Below are 25157 nucleotides of genomic sequence, written 5' to 3'. Positions count from 1 at the left end.
TCCTGCATATTTAACAGTGACACCCACTCCTCCACCTTCAATGCTGGGGCTGGCATTGTCCTCAATGACCACTTTGTCAAGCTCATTTCTAGTACAATGATGAATTTGGCCACAGCAACAGGGTGGTGGATCCAAGGATTAAGAGGCCCTGGGCCACCAGCCCCAGTAAGAGACCTTCAGCTGCTGGGGAGTCCTTGCGTCAACTTGATCACCAACACACTCAGAACCACCCTGAGCGGACAGTTTCCATTCTGGACCTTCTGAAGAAGGGGAAGGGGCTTAGGGAGCCCGACCTTGTCATGCGCCAACAATAAAGTACATTGTACCCGGTACCATCATCCCACCCCCCCCCCATTGTTTCTAAGAGAATACAAGCACATATATCTTAGGATACTTTAATCCAAAGAGTTTTTTCTTTAGAATCTTGATATATTAAGATTCTACAGAATGTTTCCTGTGTGTATATGTTCCACAGAGCATATGATGTGGAGCAAATAGCTTTATTTCTTCTTGCTGATTACCATTTTTTCTTTTATGAAGGAATTTTTATTAAATGTCTATATTGCAACTAAAAAGATCCTATATAATACGTTGTACAATTATTGAGATTTCCCTAAGCCTGTGTCAGCCAACTGGCTAAGACAATCTTAGGAAACACTAAAGTGCAGTTTAAGCCAAACACATATCGTTATGTGGTCCAAATATTTGTCATGTAAAATAGGAATGCATTGCTGACAGGATGTTCTTAGTTGTAAATGTTTATAAAGCTTTTAGGTGTATTAAAAATCCCATGTAGTTACATGGATAGTAAATCATCTTTGTAGAAAATTAAAAAGACTTGTATAAGATCAGAACTGACCCCAGAATCCTAGGTTGCAAGGTTCCTTGTTAAGGATAACTAAGGGCCAAAATGAAATAAACCCGTTACTAGGTTTTATATGCTCATTTATATGTGCACATGTTACAAGGAGAACTGCATGCATTCTTTTTTGTTTTGGCACCTTAATAATTGTTGTGCATTATCATTCAGTAGTTATCATTTACTAAATTTGATTAATATGAAGGGAAAGGGTTAGACTGTGTTTAAATTTTATTTCTTGATTTTTTTCCTACGATTGAGGGATTTCAGCTCAATTTTAACCATTGGACTTAACATATACATATAGTAGTGTATGTTGTATATTCAGAAGTGAAAATATATATAATGGAACTAAGGTACTTTATCAGTGAATAGCTTATAGTTGATGAACAACTACCTACTCAAATTATATTCATGTGTAATCTCAGTTTAAACATAAAAACTTAACAAAATCTATAAAATGTATGAAAATTTTAAAGAAGTTCGGGATTGCATTTTTATTTTGCCCCAATGGATAGTGTATTTCCCCATGGAATCAGAGCATTTTGTCACTGCCATGTTGTTGATATATACTTCATTTATTGATGTTGGGAATGATCCTTGAGATAAATTGTGCCCTTTCCTTGCAATTGAAGAAACCGACACATGTGGTGATGAAGTGACTTAATGGTATGCAGCTAATCGGTAGCAGAGCCTGGATTAGAATCGACTACTACTGTCTAAGTGTTATTGATATACTGTATCATGTAGTGCCGTGTTGGGTTATACCACTCACTGCTTGATCCAGCTGCTTTGTTATGTAAATAGCAACAAAATATGATCTCAAAGGGCTAATAAAAATAGTAAATGTGTGTTACTAAGGGTTTCATCAGGAAAACTGAAGCCATCCTAGGTTTTTTCAAGTTGGAAGAGTTTCAACTCAGGGAATGAGAGGACTGTACAGCCATTGGAGGGTTGAGACAGAGAGGGCAGGGAAGCTGCTGCTTGAGCTCACGGAATCAGAATGTTGGATGGGCGGGAATCCATGGCTGGTTATCTGTTCACCTCAGTGGCTGATTCACAGGAGGGACCACTCAGCAGCTTCCTCAGACTCCATCTGATTTCACTGCAACTGATCATTCTCTTCGACCTCCAAAGAAAGCGCAAGGGCCTCTGATGGGCTGAAACAACTCTGGAACATAGAGGAAAAGGGATTCTAGAAAATTTAGTTACATATTTCCCCTTGTGAATCAGTGAAGAGTACAAAGGCGCCATGAAGATGCTGCATTGACAATAGGCAACCCTTAATCCAGCGTAGAAAGATGGCACTTAAAGCTGTCAAACACAGAGGGGTGTTCAGTAAAGGACTAAAAACGCCATACGACTAAATCCCATATCCTGTCTTGTTTCAAGAATTTTTTAAAAACCCAGAATTTTGGATTAATTAAGACATTTAACCTGATTAAAAACTATGCAAATAGGAAAGGTTTGGTATTCACTGTAACAGATATGATTAACGCATGTGCATGGATACATGTAAAAGTGAGCAGAGCTCCATTGTATTTCTTATTTTTTGTGTTCTTAACATTTTGGATTTTTTTAATGAGAAATAGTTATTAAGGAACATTCACAGGTTCTGGGGACAAGGATGTAGCCGCCTTCGAAGAGCTCTTTTTCAGCCTATTACAGAACCCGGAGTTCTAATACTATTCTCTAAAATTGCAAAGTCCTTTATGTTTGTCAAGGATAGAAGTTTCTCAGAGGACTAATACCTTCTAAGCAGTATTATGAATGTACACACAAGGCTAGATCTGTGTGATAAAGCAGTATATTAAATATAATATACCGTAATAACATTGATATAATATAATAACATTGTATTAATTGACATTAATATATTATAATGTTAATATAATATTAATAATATAACATTAATATAGTATAATAACATTTATTTTGACTTGAAGCATTTTACTAGGCAAAAGTAAACATTCTTTCCTTTGCAAGTAATACTACCAAGACATTTCTCAGCCTTGCTTTATCTCTCAGCTTCACCACACCCCCAGCTTTCTTAGGCCCAAGGTAGGCTGAAGACAGCATGTGCCACAGGGTTGGGGCCAGAAACTGGGCGAGGTTCAGTAATGGACAGAGGCATCTTTGACATCATATCAGTTTGCATGCTTTTGATCAAAAGAAACAGAAAATCCAAATCAAAATGGCTTACATAGAACAGAAATGAAAAGATTTATGATGTAACCAGCATTCACAGATGCAGGGGAGGCTTCGAGCGCGGTTCATATTTTGAGCCCGAAGTTTTGGTTGCATCAGGTCTCCAGCTCTGTTCCTCTGTGATGGTGTTGCCTCTATTTCCCGCTACTCCCCTCTTGCCAAACATTTGGTTTATTTTGATATGATACAGTTTTGCTTGAAAGATACCAAATTATGCACAGGCAAAGTTCCACCCAACAGCTCCTTGTCAAGCACACCAAAACACTCCCATAAAGAAGATTCACCTGCAGTCTCCATTTCCCTAACCACCTTTGTATTAAATCTTATGTTTGGTCCCTGTGTACACATTGGTAATGGCCTGTCAACAAGGGGTTAGTAAACTGGGCCCACATCTGGCCCACAGCCTGTTTTGGTGTAGCCTATGAGCTAACAATGTTTTTTACATTTAAAAAAAAAAATTATTTATTTATTTTTAGATAGAGGGGAAGGGAGGGAGAGAAACATCAACGTGTGGTTGCCTCTTGTGCGCCCCCTACCTGGGGACCTGGCCTGCAACCCAGGCATGTGCCCTGACTGGGAATTGAACCAGTGACCCTTTGGTTCACAGGCTGGCACTCAATACACTGAGCTATACCAGCCAAGGCTTGATTTTTACATTTTTTTAAAGGGTAACACAGAAAAAGAATTTACTACCCAGACCTTATGTGGCCCACAAATCCTAAAATTTACTATCAGGCCCTTCATAGCAAAAAGTTGCCAAACCCTGTGTAAGATTCCATTCAGAAACAAAAATCCCCGCATTTCTGACTCATTCCTGTTGTACCTGATGCAATTCTTTCTACACAGCACTTGCATTTTTAAACAGTTCTTTCCATCTACTCCCATAGGTCAAGTTTTCCTTTTTTTTTTTGTGAGGAGGAAATGTTGCCAGGAAAGATTTTATTAATATAGAAGGGGGAGGACTTGCAGGAGAAGGTTGGTGCAGAGACACCAGATGAAAATTTTCATTAATTTTAGAGGGTCTGAGCACCAAAAGGACTTCAGAGAGCACCTTGTTCGGTTGCAGGTTGTTGCAGCAGTGGGAGTAGGTGTGGCTCTGTACCACTCCCACCACTCCCACGAGCTCCCGTTGCTTTTCTGAGTGCAGCCAACTCAGCCATATACTCAGTGCTGTGCGCATGCCAGGACTGTCCCCAACTGCCTTTTTAACCCAGGAGTTTTCTCCAAGTTACTGCTGGAAAGAGTGACCAAGTACTTCCTTAAAGGGATCTTCTCTTTCATTATGCTGTATTTTCCTCCTGGTCTTCTAAGGCTATGCCCACGTTCTTCCCCACTGGTTGTATTTCTGGAGCCCCAGCTCCACTGAGATGTCATTGGCTGCTTTCTAGGATGGCTTGGCGGTGATAAAAAATGTACCAGAAGAGGAATGCAACTTCTTTAACTGTTAAAGTTTTCCAGTGGCCTGTTCAAGTCGATTGATTAATTTTCCAGATCTCATTGTCTTTGATCTTTCATCCCAACTGTTAAACAGGTCTGCAGTTATGATATTTGCTATGACACCTCTGCCTCCAGCTTGCCTTCTGATTCTTCTGGTAGTTTCTTTTTTTATTTTCATTGACTCTAATAACTCCTTGTACCCATAAGGGTGGGTAGTCTTACTCTATTATAGTTTCCTATTACTACTGTAACAAATCATTACCAACTTAGTGGCTTCAAACAGTACAATTTATTTTTTTCTTTGAGGTTAGAAGTTCCAGGAGGGTCTTATAGGCTAAAATCAAGGTGTGGGAAGAGCTGTGCTCTTTCTGGAAGCCTCAGGAGAGGATCCATTTCCTCATCTGGAGGTGGCCTGCATGCCTGCCTCAGGTCCCTTCTTCCGTCTTCCAAGTGCATCATACCATCCTCTGCCTCTGTCACCGCCTCTCCTCTTTTCTGACTTGGAACCTCTTGCCTTCCTCTTTTAAGGATCTTTGTGATCACTTTGGACCCACCACACTAATCGAGTTTGATCTTCCCATCTCAGGATTCATAACTTAATCACACACACAAAATCCTTTTTGCCATATAGGGTAAAATTTGGCAGGTACCTAGAATGGGAACGTGGGCATCTTTAGAAATCATTCTTCTGCCTACCTCTCTTAGTTTGCTACCAATGTATCCCAGTTACATTTGGTTTTTCAATATTAGATGCACCCTTTGATGCTTTAAAAATGTAAATTATCTTCTAAAAGTATGACTGAACTAATAAAGGTTATTCTCTTGTATTTCAAATGTATTATCTGCAAAACTATTCAAATCAATACTCTATTTTACCTGTATCTCGAATTAAGCTCCTACTGCCTCTTAAATGGACTCCACTTGAAAAGTATCCTGTGACCGCCCCCACCCCACCCCACCCCACCCCACCCCACACCACTCAGATTTCATCATTTGGATTATTAGCATGCTCTGAAAGTATAGCCTAAATTACCTTCCTTTGCTTTCTTTTTATATGACTGTGTGATAGCCTATCCTCCTACCACTACCTAAGTGGCAGAAAACACATCTCACCCAGATGTGTACCTCCTAAGTTCTATCCCCATGTTTTGTTCCCCATGTTCTATCACCATGATCTTATTTGAAACAACAGTATACAGGGCTTCACTGGCTTAAGATGTGTATTGAAGGAATCAGCTGCCGGCAAACTATACCTAAATGAATGTTTCCTGCATGTTTTCATTGGGAAACTTTTTCTCCTCATCTCACCAAATGTCTTTTGACACAGCCTGTGAATTCTTTTTGAAATACCAATCATGGAGAAGTTGGTTACATCAAGTAATCCTGGGTGTTTGAGGCCATGTATCTTTACATTAGATCTGTTGTAATAACCTCCACATTAGTTGACAAGCACTGTGCCAAGTGTTGTGAAGGATGTGAAGATGTCTATGCCGAGGTGACTGTCTTCTAAAAGCTTCTAGGAGGAGACATTCCAATGTGACTTTCCCAGCTACACAACGGTAAGACTCTAGCCATTACTACATTTAATACAGTATCTGAGTGATTCCAGTTCCTTAACAGTAATAAAAATGCTTTTGTGAAACCAATGAGAACTTGATGTATGTTAGAATATTTCTTTTAAAATGTTTTCTACTTGGTATTTATCAGAAATGAAGTTGCCATCTGAAGGTATGACTCTTTTTATTTGCTGCTCTAAGCTTCTCAGGGGGCATGCTGATCAGGCTTTGCCATTAACAGAGAAGAGCACCATAACTTGGGAGCTGCTAGAACTTTCCCTCAAGACGTATAATAAAGTGGTATATCATTATGATGTTTGGAATATGAGCCAAACATTGGAAAAATGAACTGACCCTAACACTTGAATATCTATGCCATTTTGGAATATTCCATTTCTTGTGGTGTTGACAGTGATGCGAATGTAAATTACTTTTCCTCCAAACTTCATAATTACCCATGTCAGTCACTTTTCCTTTTACTGTTCAAGAACAACATTTTACTCTTTACACTCAAGAGGATAAGTTATTATGGTGGTGCCATTTCATTCAAAAACATACGGCAGCATATTTAAGAATTTTGACATTTGAATATATAGCATATATTCAAATAAAGCCTCAGCTATTGAAAATGCACTTTTGAATAACCATGCTGGCTGTCTGATAATCATCAGTGAATAAATAACTGATTGTATTAATGTACTATTTTTATTTTGAATGCAATCTCAGTGACTCAATGAGGTTTATTTGCATTCCTGTAAACCTATGGATGTTTCAAGAATTATTTATTTGTAAATTACTTGATTGGTAAGACTCTGAATTGAATGATGTAGATTTAATATAGTATGACAATTAAATTTCAGCTTCTCTGAGTACTGATATTGTGTTCCATCATAAAAGTACAAAAAACAGAGAATGCTCAGGGAGAATGAGTTTAAAGATATATAGGCACAAATCATCAATATTAAACTGTCATCAAAATCACCATTTAAATTTATTGGTTAAAAATTCTACATATGCTTAAGAATGTATAATGTTGGGAAAGTAAAATCTTATTTGCTTTGTCAGATGCAAAAAATATTACTTATGATCATTCAACTATTAAAGGAAATTTATATCATTTTGGGTATCTCTGTAAGGTTCATGTATTTTTTTTTTTAACCTGGAAATATGAGCTTAGTGAACTTAGAGAAACTCAAAAGAATGGCCATTGCTACTAAAATGTGAATTTTTACTTCCGTTTTCTCATGTAGTTTAACTTTAAAGGGAATTAATTTTTGTAAAACTTATTTATTGAATTGGTCCTATAGATCAGTGCTCATCTATAGAGATACAAAAATCAACAAAATAAAATTATCTACTCTCACAAAGCATGTAGAGTGAAGGGGGCTATGGACAAATAAAAGAAACTTTGTTTCTCAGGACAAATTCTATGAAAGGCAGTGTGGGTACTATGACTACAAAATTATATCAGAAAAGTACTTAAATTAGATTTCCTTTTTGATAATACATTTATACAATGGAATGCTACACAGCCAGGAAAAAGAAGGAAATCTTGTCTTTTGTGACACCATGGCTGGACCTGGAGATTATTATGCTAAGTGAAACAAGCTAGTTAAAGAAAGACAGATACCATATGATCTCATTCATATATAGAATCTAATGAACAAAACAAACTGATGAACAAAATAAAAACAAAGACATGGATACATGGAACAGAATGACATATATCAAAACGGAGAGGGAAGGGGGGACCGGATGGGACAGGGTAAAGGGATTAGTCAAAGAATGTATATGCATAATACAGAGACACAGCCAACAGTATGGTGATGGCCAGAAGGAAGGATGTGTGAGGGATGGGTGGAGGCGTGCAAAGGGGGAGGTTGGGGAGACCTGTAATAGTGTCCACAATAAAAATAAAGTTAAAAAATAAGTACAAATCCCATTTATGATAAAATCACTCAGCAAAGTGGGAATAGAGGGAGCATTCCTCAACATAATAAAGGCCACATGTCAGAAACCTACAGCCAACATCATACTCAATGGGCAAAGACTAAAAGCTTTCCCACTAAGATCAGGAAGATGACAAGGATGTCCACTTTCACCACTTCTGTTCAACATAGTATTGGAAGTCCTAGCCACAGCAATCAGAGAAGAAAAAGAAATAAACACATCCAAATTGGAATGGAGGAAGTAAAACTGTCATTGTTTGTAGATGACATGATAGTGTACATGGAAAATCCTATAGACTCCACCCAAAAACTACTTGACCTAATAAGCGAATCTGGCAAAACAGTGGGATGCAAAGTTAATATTCAGAAATTGAAGGCATTTTTGTACACCAACAATGAAATATCAGAAAGAGAAACTAGAAAAAAAAATCTCATTTACTATAACAACGAGGAAAATAAAGTACCTAGGAATAAACCTAACCAAGGAGGTAAAAGACCTGTACTCAGAAAACTACAGAGCACTGAAGAAAGAAGTTAAGGAAGACAAATAAATGGCAGCATATATCGTGTTCACGGATTGTAAGAATTAACATCATTACAATGTCCATACCACCCAAAGCAATTTATAAATTCATTGCAATCCCTATTAAAATACCAATGACATATTTCACAGATATAAAACAAATGTTTCAAAATTTATATGGAGCTATAAAAGATCCTGAATAGCCTCAGCAATTTTGAGAAAGAAGTACAAAGTAGGAGGGATCACAATATCTGATATCAAACTATATTACAAAGCTACTGTAATCAAAACAGCTTGATACTGGCATAAGAACAGACACATAGATCAATGGAACAGAATAGAGAGTTGAGAAATAAACCTGTCAATATGGTCAATTAATATTTGACAAAAGGGGCAAGAGCATAAAGTGGAGTAAAAATAGCTTCTTCCATGCATGGCATTGGGAGATCTGGACAGCTACATGCAAAAAAAAATGAACCTAGACCACCAATTTACACCATACACCAGAATAAACTCAAGGTGGATAAAAGACTTAAATATAAGTTGTGACACCATAGAAGTCCTAGAGGAAAATATAAGCAGGAAAATGTCAGATATCCCATGCAGCAATATTTTTGCTGATATATCTCCTAGGGCAAGGGGTATAAAGGAAAGAATAAACAAATGGTATTACATCAAATTAAAAGTTTCTGTGTGGTAAACATCATCAAAATGAAAAGGCAACCAACTCTATGGGAAGACATATTTGCCAATGATACCTTGGACAAGGATTTGATCTCCAAAATATATAAAGTCACATGACTCAACCAGGAAGACAAACAATCCAATTAAAAAAGGGACAAATGACCTGAGGAGACACTTCTCCAAGGATGCCATGCAGAGGGCCCTGAGACACATGAAAAACTGCTCAACATCACTAGCCATCAGATAGATGCTAATTAAAACTACAATGAGATACCACGTCACACCAGTCAGAATGGCCATCATTAACAAACCAACAAACAAGTGCTGGTGAGATTGTGGAGAAAGGGAACCCTAGTGCACTGTTGGTGGGAATGCAGACTGGTGCAGCCACTGTAGAAAACATTATGGAATTTCTTCAGAAAAGTAAAAATAGAACTGCTTTTTGATCCAGTGATCCCACTGCTGGGATCATACCCTAAGAATCCTGAAACACCAATTCCAATGAACCTATGCACCTCAATGTTCATAGCAGCACAATTTACAATAGCCAAGCACTGGAAGCAACCTAAGTGCCCATCAGTAAACGAGTAGATGAAAAAACTGGTACATTTACACAATGGAATACTATGCAGCAGAAAGAAAGAAGGAGCTCCTACCCTTCCGGACAGCATGGATGGAACTAGAGAGCACTATGCTAACTGAGATAAGCCAGGCAGTGAAAGACAAATACCATATGATCTCACCTATAAGTGGAACCTAAGGAAGAAAACAAACAAAGGAGCAAAATAGAAGTAGAGACATGGAAATAAAAAACAAACTGACAGTGTCCAGAGGGGAGGAGGAAGGGGAATAAGAGGGGAAATTAAGGGAAGGGTCTAGTCAAGGAACAAGTATAAAAGACCTATGGACAAGGACAATGGTTTCGGGATGGACTGTCGGTGCGGGAGTGTGGGTGGAGCAGGAAAGAACATCAGGGGGAAATTGTGACAACTGTAATTGAACAACAATAAAAAAATAAATAAAAAATAAAAATAAAGAGTGTTTGCTATTTAACAATCACTGGCTATATGTAAGATAGGTGTTGCACAAAATGCATGTGAGGATCTTAACCTGGACAACATTATGTTTAAATATAGTGTAATGTGTATGTTATTGATAATGTACAATGCTTGTATACAGAGTATATGAAACATTACATTGTACCTTATTCACTGACACGGATGGGGAGATTACATCCTGTTAAAATTTTGGCATTAGCAGGACTGATTGATCAAGTCTTGGGGCCAAATTCCTCAGGAGATAACAGCTGGTTCTGTAACCCTCTCCCAGTAGCAGGGATACTTTTGCCCCCAGATGTTATATAGCTATTGTAGACTTGGGTAGTTTAGCCCCATTAGTACTGGAGACAAGTTCACCTTCACTCTAATAGTAGAGCAGTGAGGGTAGGAAGAGAGAGCTGGGTTATTTTCAATGGCAAGTTTCTTTACATATTCAGGGGGTTTGAGAAGCAGCCCAATTATAAGAAACAAGTCTGTGGTCCTAAATTGTTTCAGAAGATTATTAATTATCTGTGTAAATGTTGGAGAAGAGCAGTTTGGGTAATTAATTTGAATGTATTTGAACATAGGCAGTTTTCATATTGGCTGATGAAGTTGCTATTTGTGCAAAATAAAAAACATCACTAATTAGGAAGCTTTGTAAGAAGATTTTTACATACACTATATTTTCATGCTCAGTAGAAATGTATTTGGAGTGTAAGTATTTTATTTAGCTACATATTTTAATTTAAATAACTCTCACTTCTTAAATTCCTAAATACTTATATTATCTAAAAACCTGAATTAATCTCATTTTTAACTACGTTTATAAGCTGAAAGCCTGACAGCTATATATAGGAAAATTTGTTGGCTTTTTATTGATTAGTCAAATCAAGACTATAGTGGACTAAGTTGAGTGTTCACTCATTATGAAATATCTCAGATGGGACCAAATATAGTTTATTTACAAGTAACACATTTAATGTGGAAAAAGGGATTTTGATGGAGGCTATAAAAGTTTTCTTCTGACTTGATCCCCTTTATTGCTCGTTCATATAAAGAACCTCCTAGTGTCTTGATCTTTTTTCCGAAATTTGAACAGCGAAATTTTACCTTGCTACAATGGCTTTGGAAAGGATTTATATTATGTGGTAGCTATTTGTACATTTAATTAATTTTTCCTGTCAGCTCTATTGAAAAGTTTTATTCATTTATTAATACTTGCAGCAAAGATGAAGGTAGAGAAATAATTAAGATGTGGGTTGTGTGGTGCTCTTACAAATATTGAATGTCATTAACATTATTTAGTATCTTTTCTGTTAGCTTAATTAACAGGCGAATTATTTTAAGCAACAGTTGTATGTTTTAGCAATTCCAAAAGTTTAATTTACCTGTAAAATTCATTTTTCTCTTCATTTAGTGCCTCACATGGTTTTCTGTAATAATGCCTTTATATGTACAACTTGTTTCTCTTTGACACTGTAATTTTGCAAGGAGCCTGGGAATTCCCAGTGTTTTTATGTCTTCCCCAGGTCATTCATCTCTTCTGAAGTGTAACTAGATCTTAGACTGGTTTATATATTTACTGATACTAATCATTTTGCTCCTTTTTGGGTTGCATTCTGGTGTCATTTTTCTAAATTGAGAGATTCAGTTAGAATTAGTCCTTGTAGACCACCCGCCATGGGCTCACACAAGAAGATCCATCAAGGTCATCATTTTGTGTAGGAAAATTAAATGTGAACTAGCCCCTTTAGAAAGATCCTGGTATCTGTACGTCAGTCCATATAAACATCAATTTCCATCACAGTGAAAAATCTAACACTACTGTCTGTTAATGAATACTTCTTTTATGTCTAGTAACTTATAATGTAGTGCTTTTCCAACATTATAAAATAATTTAGAATAAGATAAAGCTTCTTTCCATGCGCTTATTGGTCAGTTGTATACCTTTTTTTATGGAGGAATGTGTTCTGAAGTAACATGTTTCAAATTCCTTTCCCATGTTTTAATTGGGTTGCCTGGAAACGGTTTTTTCTATATCCTGGATAGAAGACCTTAATCAAAAATGTGTTTTGCAAATGTTTTTCTCAGTCTGCGGGGTGCCTTTTTACTTACTTTCTTGTGGTGTCCTTTGAAGAATGTAAGCGTTTAAGTTTGATGATACCCTGGTTTATCTATTTTTTTTCTTTTGTTGTTTGCGCTTTTTGTCTGACACGTAAGAAACCATTTCTTTACCGAATGTAGTTAAGATTTACAGTTGTGCTTTTTCCTATGAGTTTTATAGTTTTACCTTTTATGTTTATGTCTTTGATCCATTTGTAGTTAAATTTTGTGTGTGATGTGGACTAGAGATACAGCTTCATTCTTTTGCATGTGGATACCCAGTTGTCCCTGGACAATTTGTTGAAAAGACTATTCTTTACCTCATTATATTGTCCTTATCAAAAATCAATTTATTGTAAATCTGAGGGTTTATTTTGTACTTTCAATTTCATTCCATTGATCTGAATGTCTATTTTTATTCCAGTACCACATTGTGTTCATTACTATAGCTTTCCATTAAGTTTTAAAATTGGGAAGTGAGTCCTCCAATTTTGTTCTTTTCAAGATTGTTTTCTCCCTTTTTGTTTCTTGCATTTTCATATGAATTTTAGGCACAGATTGTCAATTTCTGCAAATAAGGAAGCTAGTGTTTTAATAGGGATTGCTTTGAATTTGTAGGTTTAATCGAGAGGTATTATAATCTTGACAACATTAAATCTTTTGATCTTTGAACAGGGGATATCTTTCCATTTATTTAGATCCTCTTTAATTTCTTTCAACATTATTTTGTAGTTTTCAGTATACATGTCTTGAATTCTTTTCTAAGCTTTATTCATAAGTATTTTACTATTTTGATGGTATTCTAAATGGAATTGTTTTCCATATTTTATTTTCAGATTGTTCATTGCAATTGTATAGAATTCAAATTGCTTCTTGTATTTTGATCTTGAATCCTGTACCCTTGCAGAATTTATTAATTTAATAGTGTTTTTCTGTGTGTGAGGATACCTTAAGATTTTCTTTTTATAAAATCATGTCATCTGCAAATAATTTTAGTTTTACTTATTCATCTCCGTTTTGGATATCCTTTACTTAATTTATTTTTTTTTTTGCCTAATTTCCTTAGCTACAGTCTATGTTTCAGTGTTGAATAGAAATGGCGAGAGTGGAAATTGTTGTCCAATTTCTGATTAAGGTGAAAACATCTAGTCTTCACTATTTAATATGATGTTAACTCAGTGCTTTTTGTCAATGCCTTTTATTGAGTTTAATAATTAGTACCATTTTTGTTCCTAAATCGTTGAATTTTTTTTATCATGAAGGGTATGGGATTTAAAATTTTTTTCTTTATCAGTTGATGTGGTCATATAACTTTGGTCCTTTATTAATATGGTTTGTTATATTAATTGGTTTTTGGATACTTATGTAGCCTTGACTTCCTGGGAAATATCCCAGTTGTTGTTGGTATATAACTATTTTATATACTGCTGGGTTTTATTTTTTATTATTTTCTTGAGGATGTTTACACCTATATTTATAAGTGATATTACTCAGTAGTTTTATTTATTGAGATGTCTGTCTGGATTTGGTACTTAGGATAATCAGGGTATCAGAATGAGGTGAGAAGTGTTTCATTGTTTTCTGTTTTTTGGAAGAGCCAGTGAAGAATTGGTGTTAATTCTTCATTAAATATATGGTAGGCTTAACCAATGAAGCATGTGGACCTAATGTCTTCTTTGTAGAAAGTATTGAATTATTAATTCAATGTCTTTATTTGTTATAGGTAATTTAGGTTTTGTATTTCTTCTTGAGTCAGTTTTAGTCATTTGTATCATATTAGGAATTCGAACATTTTAATTATTTTCCATTGTTACTGTATATGATGGAATATCTTCTTAGCTGTTGACATACATATTACAATTAACATCAAAGCAATCCATCTTGCATTAATATCAACTTAATTTTAATTATTTATAGAACTTTACTTTGATATAGGTGTTCTCTCCTCCACTGTTTGTGCTATATTTCATAAAAATTATCTCTTTATGTCCTATGAGCCCATCAATGCAATTTTATAATTATTGCTTTATGCAGTTTTCTTTGAAATGAGATGGGGGAAGAAAAGTGTTACAGGAAGAAATACATTTAAGTTGTCCATTATATTTAGCTGTGTTGTTACCTTTAATGACTGTCTTTAATTCTTGATATGGATTTGACTTGCTACTGTCTGGTGTCCTTTTATTTTAGCCCAAAAACCGAACTTCTTGTATTTCTTGTTGTGCAGGTTTGCTAGTAACAAGTCTTTCAGTTTTTGTTTATCTGGGAATGCCTTCATTTGTCCTTGAGTTTTGAAGAATTGTTTTGCTGGATGTAGAAGTCTTGGTTGACTTTCTTTTACTTTCAACTCTTCAAATATTTCATCTCACTGCCTTCTGGCCTCTGATTTCTGATGAGAAGTCAGCTGTTAATTTCATAAAAACTCCTTTGTATGTGATAGTTGTTTTTCATTTTCTACTTTCAAAACTCCATCTTACTCTTTGAATTTTGGCATTTTTACTAACATGTGCCTAGATGTGAATAACTTTGGGTTTATTATCATTGGAATTTATTGAAATAATTGGTTCATAGATTAATGTTTTTCATCAATTTTGGAAGCTTTCAGCAAAAGGATCTGCTTGGTCAGGTAGTGGTTGCGCAAAATTTTTATAAATTGCCTTGAAACATGAAGTCTCTCTGTTTTCCCGGGGATTCTCTGCACACGTGTGTTTTTTTTTTTTTTAACATTTTCAGCACTTTGTCATTTCATAACTCTGCGTTAGCCTATACATTCTGCTTGTGCTGAAAGCCAAGGTCAGCCTAAGGTGAAAGATTAGGTGTATATCAGTTTTTTTATGGTCATGTTCATAGTCCTGCCTGTCCACGTGGGCTACTAATTCCCTTGAAGTACACCATAGCTTTTCAAAGCTGCCTATGGCCAACTTATTCCCCACATTTTCCATTTAAGTGTTTTGGCTATCTTCTTGTTTGTTCTATGTTGTTTTATCACCTCAAGAAGGTAAAATGTTATGCAGTTGCTGCTGATTATTTTTGAAAAAACACTTAGCAAGTTATAAGTGAGGTCAGATAAAGAGAAGTTCATGAATGGGGCTTTTTAAAGGAGCTAAAAGACAGATTTCAAATAGTGATAGTCCTCTGGAGACGGAGCTTTGTGGGCAGTTCCAAATCCTGCCGCTTTCATTGCCTGGCAGACTACTTTTCTCTCCCCAAAGGTAGGTAACACAGAGCTGTTAGGAAGACCGGGAGGGTGGGGTGTGGATAAAGAAAGTTAAAATGTCACAAACCTCACTGTTCTAATTGAGACTCAGTCATTTTTCTTGAAGAAGCATTCTTCATATTATTGCCAGTTGTTGGTTAATTCCCAGAGGTCTGAAAAAGTTGATTTCGACAGTTTTCCCCAGTGTTCATTTTAGATCTGTGGAGGAGCGCATTTGCAGAGGGCAATATTTCTCCACTCTGGAGATACTTCTCTTATGCATATGTTTATTTTCTTTATGATTCAGTAGTTTGGACATTTTTCATCACTTTATACTTAATTTAAAAAACTTATTAGTGCTTTCAGTTTAAAAAATAATTCCAATACATGAGGGTGTACTTGACATACTTTTAGAAGTTTAGGATGTAATTTTTTGAAGACCTACACTTGCTGTTTTTCTTCCTACTACTTATTACATTTTATTATAGATTTGCAATTCATCTAAATGCTCTTTTCAGAATCCTGTTAAGATAGTTATTAACTTGGCCATGAACACTATTTTCTTTCCAAAATTAAATATATGTTGTCATTTAATAAAAATTAACTAGAAATAGAAGATCTGAAAAACATTTTCCAAGTTCTTCTGCAGTGGAGAAAAGTCTAAATCAGAAATATGTTGAAAAGTAGAGTTTTATGACAGTAAACTACAGTAAGTTACCTTTATTTAGAAAACAAATAACCTGATTTATTTTTCTACACTCTATTTTAGAGAATTAAAATCAATGAAAGCCTTATAAGTTTTTTCTTGTATTCAAAATAATTTCCAGCATGAGCCTTTAGATCAATACCAATTCAACCCAATGTAAACCCCTACATTTGCTATATTTTAAGATGCCATTGAGTCTTTTCACAATCCCCACAGTATGTTTAAAAATTTAAAGATTTAACTAAAGTTATTTGGTTTATCTACAACATATAACTTAATAATATTCACTTAATAACTTAATAATAATTTGTTGTAAGCAACCAATGAAGGAGAAATAGTGACTATTTAAAATCTATTCTTGACCTTTATATATACTGTATTATCATGAGGTTAAGGAAATTTTGTATTTGTGGGTTCAAGTATTAATTTATAATTTAAAAAATATATTAATATGTTGGTGTTCTGGGGTAAATGCAAAAGTTAATGCAATAATCACTTTTTAAATTCTTATATTTAGATGATATTTTCTTCTTATGAAATGTAGATCTTAAATGAGTGGTTTATTTAGTTTTACTAAATTTGTAACTCACATCCTAATCAAGAGATTACATTTCTGTCACTTCACATCTTTCCCTCATGATTTCTTACATACCAAAGGTAACCCATGTTTTGGTTTCTGTTTCTATCAATTAATTTTGACTGTTATTGAACTTCACATACACAGAATTAGGTAATCTTGTGTGTCAGGCTTCTTTGGGTCAGTGTAGTGGTTTTGAAATTCATCTATGTTGTTGTATATGTCAGGAAATCATTTTTATTATTTTATTTATTGGGTTCTTCCACATAAACGCATAGCCATTTTTATTCATTCTCTTGGAAAGAAAATTTGGGCCAGGTTGTTTCATGTTTGGCTTTATAATAAAGACAGTCCTGGCCATGATTTTTCAAAAGGGGCATGAAGCGGAACATAATACATACTCACAATTCTGTAAAAAACGTGTTACGTGTGTGCATTATGTATTTAAAATATACACAAATGCATGTGGTGCTACTCGTATAATAAAAATGTTTATAATAATTGCAGTTAACATTTGTTTGTTTGTTGTTCTGCTAGGTCATTTCCTAAGTACTGCACATGTTTTTTCTCATTTACTCTTTGAAAGTCTACAAGTGGGTAGATGGTGATATTTCTGATGAGTAAACTACAAATTTTGTAGGATAAGCAATTTGCTTAATTGGTCACACACCTAGTGAGTGGTCAAGTGGGTATTTGCATTCTGGTTCTTGCATTGTCAAACCTTATACTGTGGCTGCTGCTTCCTAGTAGTTATATTCCTTGAACTCTGCTATATGCCTAACGCCAGTGGGATGTGCACGCACACACACACCCCTGTACTGCACTATAGACAGTCTATGTAAACATTAGCTGAATGCACCATGTAGAGACCGCGTTCTCCTCAGAAGATTATATGAGGCAGAGGCCACAAACTGGCTGTTAAGAGGCAGAAGCCAGTCAGCAGATATGTAGTGTTTGGCCTAAGAAGTGTTTAGAATTTATATTTTATTTGTTGCCAACATTTAGAAATCAGAATGTCACACATTGAATTCTAGACTTGCAGTGTATTCCATGAGATCATGATGCCTGAAAACCTTGCCCACCGCAGTGATCTGGAGCTGACCCTTGAGCTACCTCCCTCGGGCCCACTGCCAGCCCTTATTTCTGCTTCCTCCAGAGAGGCATGTGAGTTTGCGAATTTTGATGTAGCATTTCAAGAAAGCAGCTTTAAGCTTTCCTTTGAAGGATTCTAATGGCTTCCTCCAGGCTGAGTGAGGAAATAGTACAACTGAAAAAACCCAAGGAATGGGAATGAGGCGGGAATAATCTGCACTGGCCAAAGACCAGGATGGAGAGGACTATGCCAGAGTGAGGTGCGGCCTCAGTATTTTAGGAAATCTTGGGTTTTCAATGCTTTTATAGAGGAATGCAGAATCAGAGGTTTATGTTTTAATAGGCAAAGTGTAGCCTACAAATGGCTAATTGCAGAAAATGCCATTCAAATGTGGTGATTTGAACTGAATATGTAGCTGAAACATCAGATTGCTATTTTTACAGGTAAAAGGAATGCACTAACAACAAGTACGTCCAGCTTGACCTTAAAAGTTTGCTTAGTAGAGCTTCACCTTAAATGAATAACATATTTAATATATTATTTGTATGGTAAAGTTCATTTGTGTTTTCTGAACCAGGACAAGGGCACCAGTACAAATATGTGCTATAATACCTCCTCAGTTGTTTTCTCTGTTTAATCTCTCAAACGTGTTTTTATGTTTATTTTTTATATGTTGAATTTCTATATATATATCAGAATATTTATTGAGATAACATTTCTGTATGTTGGGTTGAAACCATTTGAGTTACATAAACAAATAATAGAGTTAACCAAAAATAGAAGATCCTCTATGAAGTGTTGATGCTAAAAAGACAAATTATGTGGATGAACATACGTAAGCTTCAGAGAGCTTTTCTTGTACTAGGCATTTAGCTGTCTTGCAACTGTTAATCAGCACAGGCCTGAAAACAGCTGCTATCAGATTAATTAGAGGGAATCCAGGAAATAATTCAAGTGAATGTAGCATTCATGTAAGTGTGTTGCAGGCAATTAAGAGTAACTATAGTCATTACTGAGACTTCCAGGAAGTATGCCAAAGGGCTCAAAAGTTATAAAATGCCTTCCCAGTTTATATATATATGTATATGGGTATAGCTATATATGGGTATATTTCTATAGCACACATATAAATACAGTAATAGAAATTAAAGATAAATAAAATTGAAATGATTTGCTTGAATTATGGGGTATTAACTCACTTTTTTTCTTTGAAGTTGATGGGCTAAGAAGAAAAAAGGCTATTTAAAGTGATTTAGAAAGAAAAGAATTTACTTGATGGTGCCGTGCAAAGTCTTGCAATCTAGGAGATGAATTAGGTTTCGTTCTTATATTATTAACTTTCATAGCTAATGCAAATCTCCAAATAAAGGAAACTGATGTTTCACCAAGGACACCTGTCTGCAAGGAAAAACAGATTCAAGAACATTTCACAATAAGGGATTAAATCCTTAAGAAACTTTATACTTCTTACGTGACACACCTTCAGTACCTGGTCGCTGTGATTGGCATCAGCATCCTCACTGCCACCACCGCTGTCACCCTCAGTTGTTATTGTTGTCATCATGACTCCAGTGCTGTTTGTGCGACATCTCTTTTCATTGTCACTTTGCTTAGGTCTCTTGACTACTTTACTGATTGACAGTATCTTGCCCAAAACTTTGCAATGGGAAAATTCTCTCTTCTTTAATTTAAATTTATTTTATTGTTGTTCATGTACAGTTGTCTCCATTTCCCTCCTCTTAAACCAGTTTTTCCCATGATTGGCTCCTTGCAGGGGTGGTGGAGGAAAGGAGACGGAGCAAAAGGCAGACGGGGATGGGGGTGGGAATGTAAGTTTGAAAGGTTACGTAATAATTCTTTCTTATTTAATGGTACTACAGACTGAACTCAGAGAGGTTAACTTATTTATGAGAATGGAAATTTGGCGTCTGACTACATCTTATTGTGCGTTACAGTGCTTTCATGCTGCTCCTACATTTCTTCTTAAGCACGAGCTGAAAGAGAAGATGGTTAACACTCACCATTTTCAAAGTCCTGGCCCCACGTTTTCAAAAGGGGCCTAAAGTAGGAACAAATGGCCTACTTATCAATCTGTAAACAATTTTTATGTGTGTTTCAAGAACATATGTCCATTTGTTTTAAAGCGAGCAAAATAGAACCACAGACATTGAAATAAAAAACAAAATGAGAATCACCAGAGGGGAGGGGCAGGGGGATAACAGGGAAAGAAGGGGAAGGGTCATCAAGGAACATGTATCAAGGACATGAGGACAAAGCCAAAGGGGGGATTGAATGTGGGAGATGTGAGTGGGTAAGGCGGGGGAGAGGGATGGGGGGAAAATGGGGAGCACTGTAATTGAACAACAATAAAAAAGTAATTTTATAAACAAAGAGAAAAAGGAAACAAACTAGATTGGGAACAGTTGAAATGATTGATGAGAGTGTTACAGCTGGGACAGGGAACAGATGGGAAATGCTATTCTTGTGTCCTCATGCCCTGCCCCTCAAAGGTAACAGGGGAGTAAGGTGATAGTTCCCAGTGGCAGCAGGAGACGCTGACGGATCATAAGAGACTGTTCTCTCACAGAGTGCTACCACCAGCAATGGCAAATGCATGCCACTTTTCTCTTTGAGACTTCTTTGATTACTAGGCCTTTGGTTTACCAAATGTCCATTTTCACTTCAATTTGATCCTTCTTTCCTTATCTCCTGCTCCAGCACCCATGCTCATCACCCTTCCCCTCTGTCCCACACACTAGGACCACACGCCACCTCCTTTCTTGTGGTCCCATCTCTGTGGCTCCTTGCAAACTCTGCTATTCTCTTTGATTCAGTTTTACTTCCCTCTGGCTGATGAAGCATTCACACACTACTGTGACTGTCTCACCCTCACATTTTCTGAGATGTGGTTGTCTCCAGCAAATCACCAGCTGTAGATTATGTATCCTCAGGTGTTCATAGGTTTCTGTGGTTAGTTGTACTTCACCACCAAGAACAAATGCCCTGGAATCACTCTAGGAAGAATTAGTTATTTATTTTCACACAATTAGTTACTGTGTGAAAAGAAGATAAAAGTATTTTAAGGAGCCCTGCCTGGTTGGTGTGGCTCAGTGGATTGAGTGCCAGCCTGCAAACCGAAAGGGCATGGGTTTGATTCCCAGTCAGGGCACATGCCTGGGTTGCAGGACAGGTCCCCAGTAGGGGGCGCATGAGAGGCAACCACACATTGATGTTCCTCTCCCTGTCTTTCTCCCTCCCTTTCCCTCTCTCTAAAAATAAATAAATAAAGTATTTTTAAAAATAAAAAATACATTTTAAGGTAGATATATCACAGAACTGCGGTTTAAAAAAATCTGGAAGTGATCTTAGAATCAATCTAGTATATACCTGTCAATGGAGAGTTCTAGAAACTGAAGTCCAGGGGGTTTGCACATGTAATGTAGTAACTAATGTAGTATACTTTTTTGACAAGATGTCCTAGAAGTTTGTGCTGGTGATTCCCTATGCAGAATACGTTCCACAGTACCACACGGAGTCTAATCATGGGTTATAATATTTGAGCAACTTGAACAAAGTTGAGAAATCAGATTTTGACAGTCGGGTGTGAATGTTTCCCAAATAAGAAATAGACAAAATAAAAAGGTGCAAAGAAGAGAAATGAATGTTGTCTTTTTTTAGGACAGATCAGATGGTTCCGTGTGCCACTGAGTGCCACGGCTGGGTGAAGGGGCCTTGATAAAGGAAATACAGCGGAGTGCTTTTTTGTAGAGCAATGAAAAACAGCAATAAAATTGACCCAAATTTTGTCTACTTCTTTTTGTTATTATTAGCGTGACCTGCATAAGGCATGCTAATAATGACAAGGGCAGTGGGAAATTACGCCTCCTTGGAAAAAAAATGTTTTTATTGTAAATAATTGCTGCAGTTGTGATCAGTGTTCAGTAATATATATGTAAGCTTCAGATTAACATATTTATTACTTATTGAGTTGAACAAACATTAAATTCTGCTCACAAGTTTATTAGAAGAATTCCTCATTGGGCAGGTAGCTGAAATGCAGGCTTACTCAGATATGCATGCTCATTTGGAAAGTAAATGTATTATGGTTTCAAATCCCTAGAGCTTGTTTCAGGTGGAGCTCCTGTCTCTAGTCCCCTTGGTGCTGTGTAACCCTGCATTTGAACGGTAGGTTTTACGTAAATCAAGTTAGCCTATTGATTATAAAGGTGAGGAAAAAGAATTTGAGTTACTTAATTTCGTCTTGTTATTCTCTGTGACCACTCGTAGTATTTATGTGTGTTTAAAGTTTAAAACAGGGAAACGGTACCAACCAGTGGATTTATTTTTTAGTAAATGCAGACTTTAGGACATAAATGAATTATTTTACTGAATTTCAATAATATTCTAAAATTTAAATGTAAGTGTAATATATGTTATCACATACTAAGCAGTGGTAGGCAGAATAGACTTTAAGTAAAATATTCTTACAAATAAATTAATATACCAATATATTTTCTTATATTTGCAATATAATGCTATTTTAATTATTAAAAACTAATGAAATGAATTTAATTATTATTAAGATGGACTTAAAATATTGCTATGAAGTATTATCCAAGAAAGTAAATCAAAATATAATCGGACATAATTTTGAAATAATATTTTAAAACAATAGCTACTTGTAATTATACACAATACCAAATCACATAGCTATTTTTTATTATACACAATACTAAGTTGCATGTAAAATTCTTTATTGAACAGCTACAGTGTTCAAAACATCGAGCAAGTCCGTGTCAACAGTGAGAGCTAGAAGTTCAGACACATCAAGTTGAGACCGGATTGATGTATAATGATGATGGCAAATATGAAGGGTCAGCATATATTTATTTAACTTACGATTACTCTATTTAAATGGGCAATATTTTATTCTCTTTTTACATGGCATATTTCAACAACTTGTCTTCATAAGGGAAATTCAGGTTGTAAGTCTTTCACGCAAAGAGAGATTGGAAGAATTAACTCATTAGGAAAGCACGGGCAAGAAAAGATGATATCAATTACCTCCATTACATAAATCTTGAAGAGCCCCACTAAGTAAAAGGGCATTTCAGAAAATGTAGTAGAGTTTAAAACTGAAATGTTTGCTTATAAATATTGCTTCAAGAGAAACCAACAACAGCAAAAAACCCAATACAAATTCAGAAGTGCTAGTTACGTCTTTTTGCACCAGAATGCTATTGGCTATAGAGCCCTGATTATTTATCACCTGAACGTGACTTATGGCTATGGCATTCCCAAACAATAGAAAGTCTGTAAGCGACTTTATATTGCAGTGAGTTTCACAAAAACACAGTTCAAAATTTATTATTTTGCTATACTATTATACTCACAGATATTATAAAAGTACTAGAGTTCTCCCATGTGCTGTATTCATTTTCCTCTGATGACAACATTTTAGATCACTGTCACTCGTTATCAAGACCAGGAAGTTGACGTTGGTACAGCACTACTAACTCAGTACAGACCTTATTCAGATTTCATCAATAAACAACTTTTTTAACACTAAAACTTGTAAAGGTTTTCTAAAAAATCATATTTAGAAATGTTATTTTTATAACTGTAAAGGAAAACAAATGAATTTAATTTGCTTTTATTATGAATTAATATGTTTATTAATTCTCTGAATATGGAATGCAACATCTTTGGACTACATCTCTTTTTTCCATGTCTTGGGAACACTTATGCTGTTGTGTCTAAGTTGTCCTTCCCAAATGAGTCACCACCAGGACTAAACCCACTGAAGCAAGAATGGTGTGGGGAAACCTCAGGTTATGTCTCCAAAATCCACTTCTTAACCGCAACAGGCATAGAACCTTATTTACAGTGGAAATATGTTTTACATGTGTTCTTGGACACTAGTCCCATTTCTGAACAAATCTTCTTCAGTGTAAGATTACATATACTGAATATTAAATCTTGAATGTGAGCAGATGATTTCAGAGAAAAACAATTTTCTGTGCAATATGAAAAATATTGTCAATGTTTGACAAAACGTGACTATTTGAATATTCTAATATGCTGAGCTTAGAGGGAAACTGTAAATCTTTTTAAAATGTCCTTCCAATTTTTATTGTAGCGAAGCACGCAATACTTAATATTCCAATAGTCTACCAGTAGATATATTTACACTTATTATGTTCACCAAAAAGGCTTTTATGACTAGGAGATTGAGAACTTCTTATAAGTAATAAACCAGAATACATAACTTAACAGAATAATTTACATAAGAAATATCCAACTGATAGATTCATCTCCTCACCAAGAATGATGTGCTATAGATTTAAAGTTAGAAATCACAGATACACAGTTTTAGGAATAATAGCCAAAGCTCTTTAGTGCTAAAATAAAGTTAGTAGAATAAAAGGGTAAAATGATATACAGGGTCCAGCAGAAGTAAGACTTGCTGGAATGTGGTTGGTAGGGCACGTGAATGTCTCGCACGAGATGGACAGCAGTTTGGACATTTCCCCTAAAATGCCCTATGGTGTGCCTGTGTGTGCTATTGTTATGTTACAGAATGACATGCTTATGGCTTTATAATAAAAGATTTTGTAATAAAGACGGGGCATGATTTGTGCTAGACCCTGCATATATTTATCTTTGTAGAATATTACTAAAATACTCTGCCTAAACTTGGCTCTTAGAAAAAAGCCTTATGCTCGCAAACTCTTCTGTCTGCACTATAAACACATGAAAGGAAATGACAGCACAATGGACAATTATCATACAAGCCACAGTTCTTTACTTCCGGTGGACATAATTACCTGGGAGTGATTTGAGAACACAGCAGGAAAACCTGGTAAATGATTGTCTAAAACTTATGAAACACTCGTTTTTGTAGGACAGGAATAAGGTATCAAATCTGGTATTATTGTTTTTTTTCTAGAAATGTTGTGTCGGTGACTTAAGAGTTGAAAGCATTGTTGAATAGTCATATTTATTTGACTTTAGACACTTTTACATTTGGCTACATATTTCAATAGATATTCTCATGAATATGGAAATAAAATAATGTACAATGGTGTGATCCAAAGTAGCTAAACTGTGGGTTCTAGACAGACCGGTGAGCTGCAGTGGCCCTAGGACTCCGAAGTAGGGAATGCCGGGAGAGAGATAACGATCTGATTTCCCAAAGCTCTCTCAGCTGATGGCATAATGTAATGGCT

The 25157-nt window shown here is 35.8% G+C and overlaps 1 protein-coding gene across 1 annotated transcript in view; it reads left to right on the top strand.

The window, feature by feature from the left end:
• The window catches only part of IL1RAPL1 (interleukin 1 receptor accessory protein like 1), a 1180423-nt gene that overhangs the window by 198766 nt on the left and 956500 nt on the right, over positions 1-25157 (top strand). The gene's annotated exons all lie outside the window — the stretch shown is intronic.

Source organism: Desmodus rotundus, chromosome X (assembly GCF_022682495.2).
Source record: "Desmodus rotundus isolate HL8 chromosome X, HLdesRot8A.1, whole genome shotgun sequence".
NCBI lineage: Eukaryota > Metazoa > Chordata > Mammalia > Chiroptera > Phyllostomidae > Desmodus > Desmodus rotundus.
The sequence above is the reverse complement of the archived record's forward strand: the minus strand, read 5'-3'. Positions and strand labels throughout refer to the sequence as shown.